Source organism: Alligator sinensis, unplaced genomic scaffold (genome assembly GCF_000455745.1).
Source record: "Alligator sinensis unplaced genomic scaffold, ASM45574v1 scaffold134_1, whole genome shotgun sequence".
NCBI lineage: Eukaryota > Metazoa > Chordata > Crocodylia > Alligatoridae > Alligator > Alligator sinensis.
Window position 1 is genome coordinate 2,960,215 of NW_005841920.1, and position 9,449 is coordinate 2,969,663.

The window sequence follows — 9,449 nt, forward strand, 5'->3', positions numbered from 1 at the left end:
CCTGAACCTGTTCAGCCTCCACAAAAGAAGGCTGAGAGGGGATCTTGTGGCTTCCTATAAACTTGCCAAGGGGGCCAGCAGGCAATGGGAGAGTCCCTGTTCCCCTGAGCACTACCGGGGGTAACAAGGAACAACGACCATAAGTTGACTGAGAGTAGATTCAGGCTAGATATCAGGAGGCACTACTTCACTGTCAGGGCAGCTAGAAGCTGGAACCAACTTCCAAGGGAAGTGGTGCTTGCCCCTACCCTGGGGATCTTCAAAAGGAGGCTAGACAGCCACCTATCTGGGGTCATTTGACCCCAGCATCCTTTCCTGCCATGACAGGGGGTCGGACTAGATGATCTGCTTAGGTCCCTTCCAACCCTACCAACTATGAAGTTGCAGCAAGGGAAATTTAGGTTAGATCGTAGGAAAAACTCTCCCACTAGGAGGGTAGTAAAGCACTGGAATAGGCTACTCAGAGTGGTGGTCAAATCTGCATCCTTAGAGGTTTTAAAGACCTGGGTAGACAAAGCCTTGACTGGGATGATCTAGTTAGGGGTGGCCCTGCTTTGAGCACATTTTGGACCAGATGACCTCCTGAGGTCCCTTCCAGCCCAAATAGCTATATCTATATCTGCTAAGAAAGGGCTAATTGGTCCCATTGCTTCATGGTATCAACTGACACCCACAGGGACCTGGGAGGATGTTCTTTCAACATTAGTACTTGCATGCAGTATTGCAAAACTGGCAAGCTGAATTCCTGAGTTTTCTATCTTTTGTAATATAATGGATTGACCAGTACTGAAGCAGGATATCAGACTTGATAGACCATTACAATTATAATATGAGAAATCCTGTGCACCTATGCTGGAAGCTGTATAAAATAGATTTTAATGCTATAATGAATGTGTCATTAGAATATGATGAATATAATTAATATGGAGCTACCTGCAATAAACAAGATGCTGTTTTGGGAGAATGAGGTCATTCTGGGGAATAAGAAATGGTTAATGATCTACAGTATATCTGGACAGATATGAGAGATGGGAGTAAACTAGTCTGAAAAGAACATAAATTATGCCATACAGGGTTGAACCAATGGTGCATGCATCCCAGTACCCTGTCCCTGATAGTGGCAGGAGCTGATGCTTTAGTGGAAGATCACTGGACTGGGTACACCTAGAGTGACCTATTCCCTGTTTATTACCCTGCCTGGAATCCACCATTATCAGAGCTAGCAGAGGATGCACCTTTGACTTCCCTTTAATACCTATTAATAGATCTATTTTTTATGAATTTGTCTAGTTCCTTTTTTAACCTGGCTATGATACCTACTTCTACAAACTCCTGTGGTAATGAGTTCTACAAGTTAACTATGCGCTGCATAAAAAAATATTTTATCTTCTTAGTTTAAAACCTGCCTCCTGCTAATTTCAGTGGGTGCCCCTAGTTCTAGTATTCTGGGACTTGGTGAATAATAGTTCCCTATTCACTTTGTCCACACCCTTTTCTAATTCTACTACATCATTTTTGAAACATGGAGACCAGAACTGCACACAGTATTCAAGATGAGGATGCACCGTGTATTCAGGTAGTGGCATGATGATAATTTCCATTTTTTTTTCGATTCTCATCTTGACTACGTCCAAAATTTTGTAGGCTTTTTTGGTTGTCATGGCACATGAGCTGGTCTTTGTAGAGAACTATCTACAATGACTCCACGGTCTCTTTCCTGAGTCATAACAGCTAGTTAAGAATCCAGTATTGTGTTTGTATAACTGGGGTTATTTTTCCCCATGTGCGTTACCTTCCACTTGTTGACACTGAAGTTCACCTGCCATTCACTTAACTTGGTGAGATCTTTCTGTAGCTCCTCCCTGTCAGCTTGCCAGTTTATAATGATACCATACTTCATTATTCTATAAGAAACCCTTGAGTGCTACTTTCCCAGAATGTCTCAGAATTCTTCAGATTCTGATATGATGTTTCTTACCAACAACTACACATTTTATTTTTTCCATTTGGTTCTCCTGTCTGTTCACAGAGCACTCTGACCATTGTAAATGCTGCTAGGCCTTTTTTCATTCTGTTCCCATTAGACCTTGGTATTAAATTCAGAACTGTAGCACATTAAATAAACTTTGAATTAATATGCTTACCTGCATAACTTCAAAATATTCAAAATTATGCAAATGTACTAGCTTCTGTGTTTCTTCAAATCACTTGTGACAGGAGCCTAGTGTGAGTTTGGAAACAGTATTAACTGTAAATAAAGAGTGGTAAACCACACAAATCAACATTGACATCATTAATATGTGTTTCAGTGTTTAATTTTCAAAATGCTGATAACTTGTGGTTTTTAAATCATCATAATTCCCCTCGTAAAACATTATCTTTTTGACACTGTAATGTTATTGACTTGTACCATCTTGGGACTGGAGTCGCTAGTATTTGTAAGCTCCCTTGTTTGGAATTTAGGGCATAAATATGCATTTAAGCAGGAAAACTATATAAAGAATAATTTCAGGCAAATGCACAAAGGGCTCTGGTTTGGATGCCAGGAGTTTGGACAAAGCTGCCTTACAGTATGACTATACTGCAAGAAGGTGGCAGTAAAAATGACCTTGTGGCTTTCCAAATTTCAGTGAAAGACTTCCAAACCAAGTCATTTCAGTCTAAGAAACTCAACATCGTATGTGAAAACCCCACTGACTAGGTCAGGGGCAGGCAATTATTTTGAGCGGAGGGCTGCTTATTGAGTTCTGGCAAGCAATTGAGGGCCACATGATAGGCAGCCAGGGGCAGATCAGATAAATATTAATTTTCTAAATTTTTAGGGGCCTCTCGGGCCAGATAGAATGGCCTGGCAGGCCATATCCAGCCCCTGGGCTGCATTTTGCCCACCCGTGGACTAGGTTGTAGGAGGGTTATGTTTCAGTGCCCTAATATCTACATTGAAATAAGTTAATAGTCCAAATCTAGTTCTTGGCAAACAAAAATCCCCATCACCTTATCCCTGCTCAGCATCTGATGAAATAAGTTGTTACTTATAAAAATGTATGCAGCTCCTGCCTTCTGCCTCACTATCACACATCCACACCAGGGTTGTCACCTTTCTTGGTAATTTCAGCAGAGGAGCTAAGGTCATTTAAGCTAGGAGGGAAGGTAAACATAGAAGAAAAGTGGCCAGTCATCTCGCACCCTGTAATGATTTTCTAGTACAGGGTAGTTAGAAACTGTCCTCTAATTTCAAGTCTCAATACCCTGTACTTTTGGTGATTTTATACTAATTTATTCTTGTGTCTGCATTGTCTTTTAGCTTAAATATCCTTTATCTACCCTTTGTGTCTACCCTTCTGATGTATTTTCCAAGTCATATTCCTTCTCAGCCTTTCTTTTGTTAAGCTAAACAAACTATGCTCCTTTCTTTTCCTTCTCCTTCTCCTTTCTTTTCCTTCGTTCTCCACTCCTCTGATCATGCAATAGCCCTTCTTTGCACCTGTGCCAATTTAAATCCATCTCTCTTGAACAGGAGTGACCACAATTGTACACAAATGAGGTCTTAGTCACTCCTCTTGTAGTGGCATAAATAGTGCCCTGTCTCTTATGAAAATACTTTGCCTGATGCATCCAATGTTCACACTTGCCTTTCCTGTGGCTTAATCACATTAGAGTTATCCTGTGATTAACTAAATACACTTGGGACTTTACTCCTGTGTTTCGTTCCAATTGATGAGAATCTGCTTATGAAACATGTTTTTCTTAGTCTCTTGGTGTAGCTTTGCATGTTGGGATATTGAATTTCAATCTAGGTTTATTATTTGAGTCTTCACAATTACCCACATCTTCCTGTGATATTCCAGTTGTCCTCTCTGTAGAGGGAGACTTGTCCAGCTTTGTAAAGGGAGACTTCAGTCATGTTAATTTGAAGTCAGCAGAAGACCGAATATATTTGCACCTCTTTATAGACTATCTGAATCAGACATGTATAGCGTAAGTTGTCACAAGTAGACAGCTTACTTCATCAGATACTATGCATGTCTGATTTAGTTTATCAAGGTGCAAATCGATTCTTCCTTCTCCCAGCTGTGTGTCATTGTCAACTTTTATACACATCCTTTGTACTGAGGCTTTTAATAAAACTAGCAAATAAGATTGGTCCCATGATTGATCCTTGAGGAACTTCCCTTGTTCATTTCTTGCCAGTTTGCTAGTTCCACTTCCAGGACAAGGCTTTGTCATCACCCCTCTAATCCTCCTTCCCTAACCTTACAGTTCTTTTATCAACTCCATGCACCTACTCACTTTATGAAGGAGGAAAATAAGTATAATTGGTTTGTTTGATTAGATTAGTGGAGATTGACACTATTGTAGGAAAGTTCCTACAATAATCTGGTTATGAAAATGCTACCTTATTACTTTAAATAACAGAAATAGCCAATGGTTTTCTTACTTGAATGAAAGACGCTCTTGCTGTATGTTGTGACATCAGCACGCTCATCTGGCTGAGAGAGCTGTGCTTCTGCTGGCATCAGATTCAAACTCTGTAGTCTGGTCCCAATCTAGTAAAACTTTAGCATTTAAAGGGTAGTTCCACTTTAAAGAGGCTACGCAGGTGCTTGCACTATCTGCTGGATCAGGATCTATATCAGAGATCCCGCTAAAACTAATTATCAGAGAGACTGTTTTGTAGAAAGAACAATCTAATTAAGTGCAAAGGCACTCTTATTGGCCGTGGGCATATTCAAGAGCCCATTAGTATCAATTGGAATCGTTCTGTGACTCTATTAAGCTTTGGATCAGACTGTCAGTACTGGTGCTATTGCCAAATCAGCCACTTACATTAAAATAAGTGTCCCACAGCCCAGGGCAGCGCTTTAATTGGATCTGTTTAAAAGCCCGTTCGAGTTGTACCGTTGCAAGTTTCCCTGTAGACAATTCCCGAGATAAAGATTTGCCATTAGTTTCTGACGTGTCACTTGGAGGGGGTCAGCTTGCTTTGCTTTTAAGCAACAGACAGTCCTGCCTCAAAGAAATAGCAAGAAATTGCTCATTGTCTGAAGTATTCAAGGGACCTGGCAAGGAGAGGCACATAGAAATATTGCAGCTCCTATACTGTGAGCCTTCACTGCACCATTGCCTCTGCCCTGCCTCGCCCCACAGCTTTTTGGGCTAGAGCTCTCTTTTTGGGGCGGGGGGGAAGCTCAGAGTGGCTTAGAGCTGCCAGGTCCTTTGAGAGCGACTAAGAAGACTTGGGCTTGTTAGTCCACCAGACAGGGGAGGCGCATGCCGCCTGTCGGGATGAAAGCCCGATGTGACTGCGAGTAAGAAACTCGGAAACGTGGGCATCAAATAGGCTTAAAAGGTTGAGGAGCACAGCACTCCGCCTCTTAGCTCCCACTCCTTTCTCGACTCCGGAAAAAGACCAGAACCGTTCTTGTGTTGCAAAGATCTCCCAAAGCCCACAACGGGCCAGACTGGGAATTCCCTTTTGAAATCTCCGGGTTCATCATCTAGACCAGGTGCAGGTGTTTGTCCATCTAACCAGCGCTAATCCCGCACCCTTCAGTGGATCTCGAGGAACTTCAGGACTTGAGAAGCGCTGAAATCAGCCAGGAGGAGATATCTGCTTTTAAAGTGCTGGAGGGAAGGAACCGTCTTGCGTCCTGCTCAGGGGCCACCGGTGCGATTGCTGGGCGGGGAGAACAGCGGCCCGGCCCCGCGGGAGGGAGGTCTCCGGGCCGCAGCTTTCAAGCGGTCACTCAGGTCCGCCTAGACAAGCATCCAAGCCAGATGCAGACTGGGCCAAAACAAAGATCCCCGATGTGTTGCAGAGACGATCTCCCTTTCGGAAGGGAGAGAGGTTCTCAATTCAAATACTTCACACTTTTTAAAGCAGAAGGTGTTGAGTGACTATGAAGCCGGGCAGGTTTAGTAGCACCCACGAGTTTCTTCCACTGCAGATCCTGGGCAATCGACCGGCAGCTTCCAAAGCTTGCCTGTGTCCCAGGTCTCCGCACGCACGCCTTCCTCTGGCGACTGTCTGCCTCCGGCACTGCTTGGCTTCGCAAACTCGCCAAGCCTGGAGACTGAGATCGACCCGAGTCTGGAGTGGAGGTATCTGGGCTCGGCCCTTTGGCCCCCGGTGCCCTAATGTAGGGATCCTGGATTTCTCCGAAGTAAAAACATCCCCAATTTTCGGTTAAATCCACATTTGTCCATAACTAAAATGGAACACCACTCAGATGAGTGATGTTTCATTTAAATCACGAGAAAATGTGGATTTGGAGTTACTCGTTTTAACCGAAAATTGGGGATTGTCTTTAAACCAGAGAAAACCAGGATCCCTGCAGATGAGTTAAGGTCTTGTTTGCTCAGCAGAGGAGACTGAGTGACTCACTGGGGTGGGGATGCTGCCCTCGATGCACTGACTTTTTGGCATTCTGCTCTGCTTTAACGGGGGAATCGGGGAGGGGAAACTAGGGGAGCGTTGTAAAAACATCTTTCGCCCAGTGGCTCGATTGTCTACAGCTGATCGCACGGAGCAAAAGTCGAGCAGAGCAACTCATCTCTCTTCCTTTAAGGAGAGATTTGGTGCTGAAGCCCGGCTGGTAACCCTTTCCCAGGCAGGCACGATGCAGGCCAGGAGGCATCCATCCACTTGCATCTGGAGACACTTGCTTCCCGAGGTGCGAGATCCTTTCGGTCAGCTGGTTACCAGCTCATGTGCTGAAAGCAGGTCGCGGATTGATTATTAACTAGCAGCAGAGAGACTTTCCCCAAAGAGCAGCTCTTTTCGGGCAAACCCTTCCCGAGAGTGGCTTAGCAATACGGCCAAGCTAACGCTTCCTAGCCTGTTAGCTAAACTTTGAGGCAACCTTCCCTTCGCGGCTGGGACTGTATTTGGACAGAGCCCGTCGCGGCTGCTGTTCCAATCATGCGATAAAGGGACTCCTGAGATCATAGGAATAAACCAAAGCTCTCAAAGAAGATTTTTTTTCCAACTATTTGAGTTGGTTTAATAAAAGATATCAGATTTACTCAAAGAACCTGGTCTGCCCCAAGAATAAAGCCAGGAAGTCCTACAGCTGAAGTTTCTGGTCATTCAGAACTGGTGAATTATCACCATCATTATTGGTGTTGTTCATTTTATAAGGGAGGACAAATGTCAGATTATAACCGCCTTGAAAAATAAAAGCCCAGGCTGTCACTTCAGCCGGCACTTGATGAGCGCTCCCATTCGCAGCAGAAAAGCTCGGCTGCTTTTAGGAAAGATAAAGTTTGCTAAGCGCTGAGCCAATAAACACCACGGGCAATCAGGCGAGAGGCGCGATCTCTAAATAAACCTGCTTGCTGCCCAGCTGTACAGTTCACCCCATGCTTTCTCCCCGGGCAGAGTGGGGCTGGGGCTGAAATTCCCCTTTTCAGCCAGACGCGCAGCCTTTCCTTTCTTTTTTTTTTTTTTTTTTTTAGTGATCGCCAGGCTCTGCCTTTGAAACCCGAAAGCGGCGTTTTAACTTTACATCCTTATCTTGGGAGGATCCTAGTTTTCTGCCACTACATCTCCTGCGAACAATCGGAGTCTAAGACCCTGAAAAGGGAACTCTTGCCCCGTTTCTGCTGAATGCTTTCTGAGTTCATATAATGCTAGGGCCTTTTGATGTGCTACAATGCGTGTTACGCCCAAAGATTGTCTCTTTGGACAGATCTACAACGCTTGGCTTGATGTTTGGAAGTTAAATGGACAGCGGGGATGTTGAAACTCCCACGCTGTAGCCACTGCCGCCGCTCGCTACACTGCCCTGCTCGCTCGCAAAAGGGAAACAGGCAGGGTGGAGTGAAGGCGGCTGGGGGAGGGAGTGTCCCTTGTTTCAATCCGCACTCAAGGAGGAGGAAAAAACATTCCCCCCCCCGCGTTCCACCGCAAAAAACACCCCCCCCCCCTTTTTTGGCCCCCCCCCCCCCGGGCTTTACTCTTTGGCAGCCTGCAAATAAGAGCTGTTGGCTAAAAAAGTCCGCCTTGTATAGGTAGCTCGTCTCTTCCAGTCACTGGAAACGTTACTCCTTCATGAAATAAAAATTTATGATTATTCAAATGTTGGGGACTGTGAAAAGAGAGGAAGAAAGAGAGAAAATTAATATTGCAGCTGTTCTTCTGATTAATGAGAGATAATTGCTCATGAAAAGTCACCCCTGTGGCATTTTGTTGTCTCCTGGATCTTTGTTCTTTTCCACTATTATTGAGGACTTTCTTGAAGACTAAGCGGTTCTTTTCAATTTTTGGTATTCAGAAAGTGTTGCTTGGTTACAGATAATGGAGAAATCTCGGGCTATATTGGGTAAGATGTGCCACAGACAGCAATATCACAATGCCACTTTCAGAGAAGGATGGATACAAGTTAACGATGCGCTTTCAATAAAACATTAATAGACTTGTTCACGCTTTTCTAATGACCTCATTAATGGGAGCTGGGGGCAAGTCCTGGCTCCTGTTTGTGTCCCCCGGAACAAAAACCCGATTCGAGATCGCGGAATGCTTTGGAAGCGAATCTGATATCGGGGTTAGATTTAAGGAATACATTTGAGCAGCAAACGCGGGGCAATATTCCGCTCGGCTGCTAAACTGCTCCAGAGCAGCAGATGCGGGGGGGGGGTTGATCGGCCGGGGTTTGCGAAGTTTAACTCGGAGCCGTGTGCCCGCAGTGCTAGCCAGATCCCTGCCCAGCCCCCCCGACAGGCAGATCCATTCCCTTCGCAGGCATTTGGGGAGGGGGGGTGGCTTTTGTCACCGAAGCCGTGAATCTCCTAGGAATAAAGGTGCTGGGGACATCTGGGAGAAAGGGGAGACGTGAGCGTAGCTGGCCCTGCGGAGGGGAGTAGCTCTGCTGTTCTTTTTTAACTGCTCCACTTTGAAAAGGGGGCAATTTCGTTACATTCTCATTTGTTCCAGCGTCTTGAACTAAAGGCAGACAAAGCTATACCCTGTCACCCCGAGCAGAATGGAGGGAATCAAAGGATTTTCCCTTAAAAGGACTAATTTTCTCCTTGAATTATGAAAGTAATGGCTAGGTAACAGCCTGTGCTCTGTACCCGACTGCTTAATACCTTCTAAATCCTTCCACGTGGCTCGACTAGTCGTGGCAATTAGAGCTCATTATAGGCTCATAAGAGCGCTCATTTCGGGGATTACTTAATGGGCAATGAAATTTTATCGGACAGAATTATTGAAAAATAAAATAGTGAGGAGGTCGCTGTGATGTGGGCGCGCGCCGAGCATCATTCCGCCTGGGCTGGGGTAGCGGTGCCCGCAAAGCGCTGCTTTCTGTCTCTCCCCATCGCTGAGCTCGGTTTATTATAACAATTACGGCTTAAAAGCCCGATCTGATCTTTACTCGGTCTGACTTCCCTTGACACAAGGCTATTTCCCTCGCAAGATCGGATCTGGCGCAGCAGAGAGCTTGTCC

At 45.0% G+C, this 9,449-nt stretch overlaps 1 long non-coding RNA gene across 1 annotated transcript in view; it reads right to left on the minus strand.

Annotated features, from left to right (window-relative positions):
* Nucleotides 1-6,117, minus strand: part of LOC102377718 — an 18,785-nt gene extending 12,668 nt beyond the window's left edge. Inside the window, exons 1-2 of the long non-coding RNA XR_323268.3 lie at nucleotides 4,439-6,117; nucleotides 2,145-2,221 (exon numbers count right to left, since the gene is read on the minus strand). This is a non-coding gene — a long non-coding RNA (uncharacterized LOC102377718). The remainder of the gene's footprint in view (nucleotides 1-2,144; nucleotides 2,222-4,438) is intronic.
* Nucleotides 6,118-9,449: the final 3,332 nt, after the last annotated feature.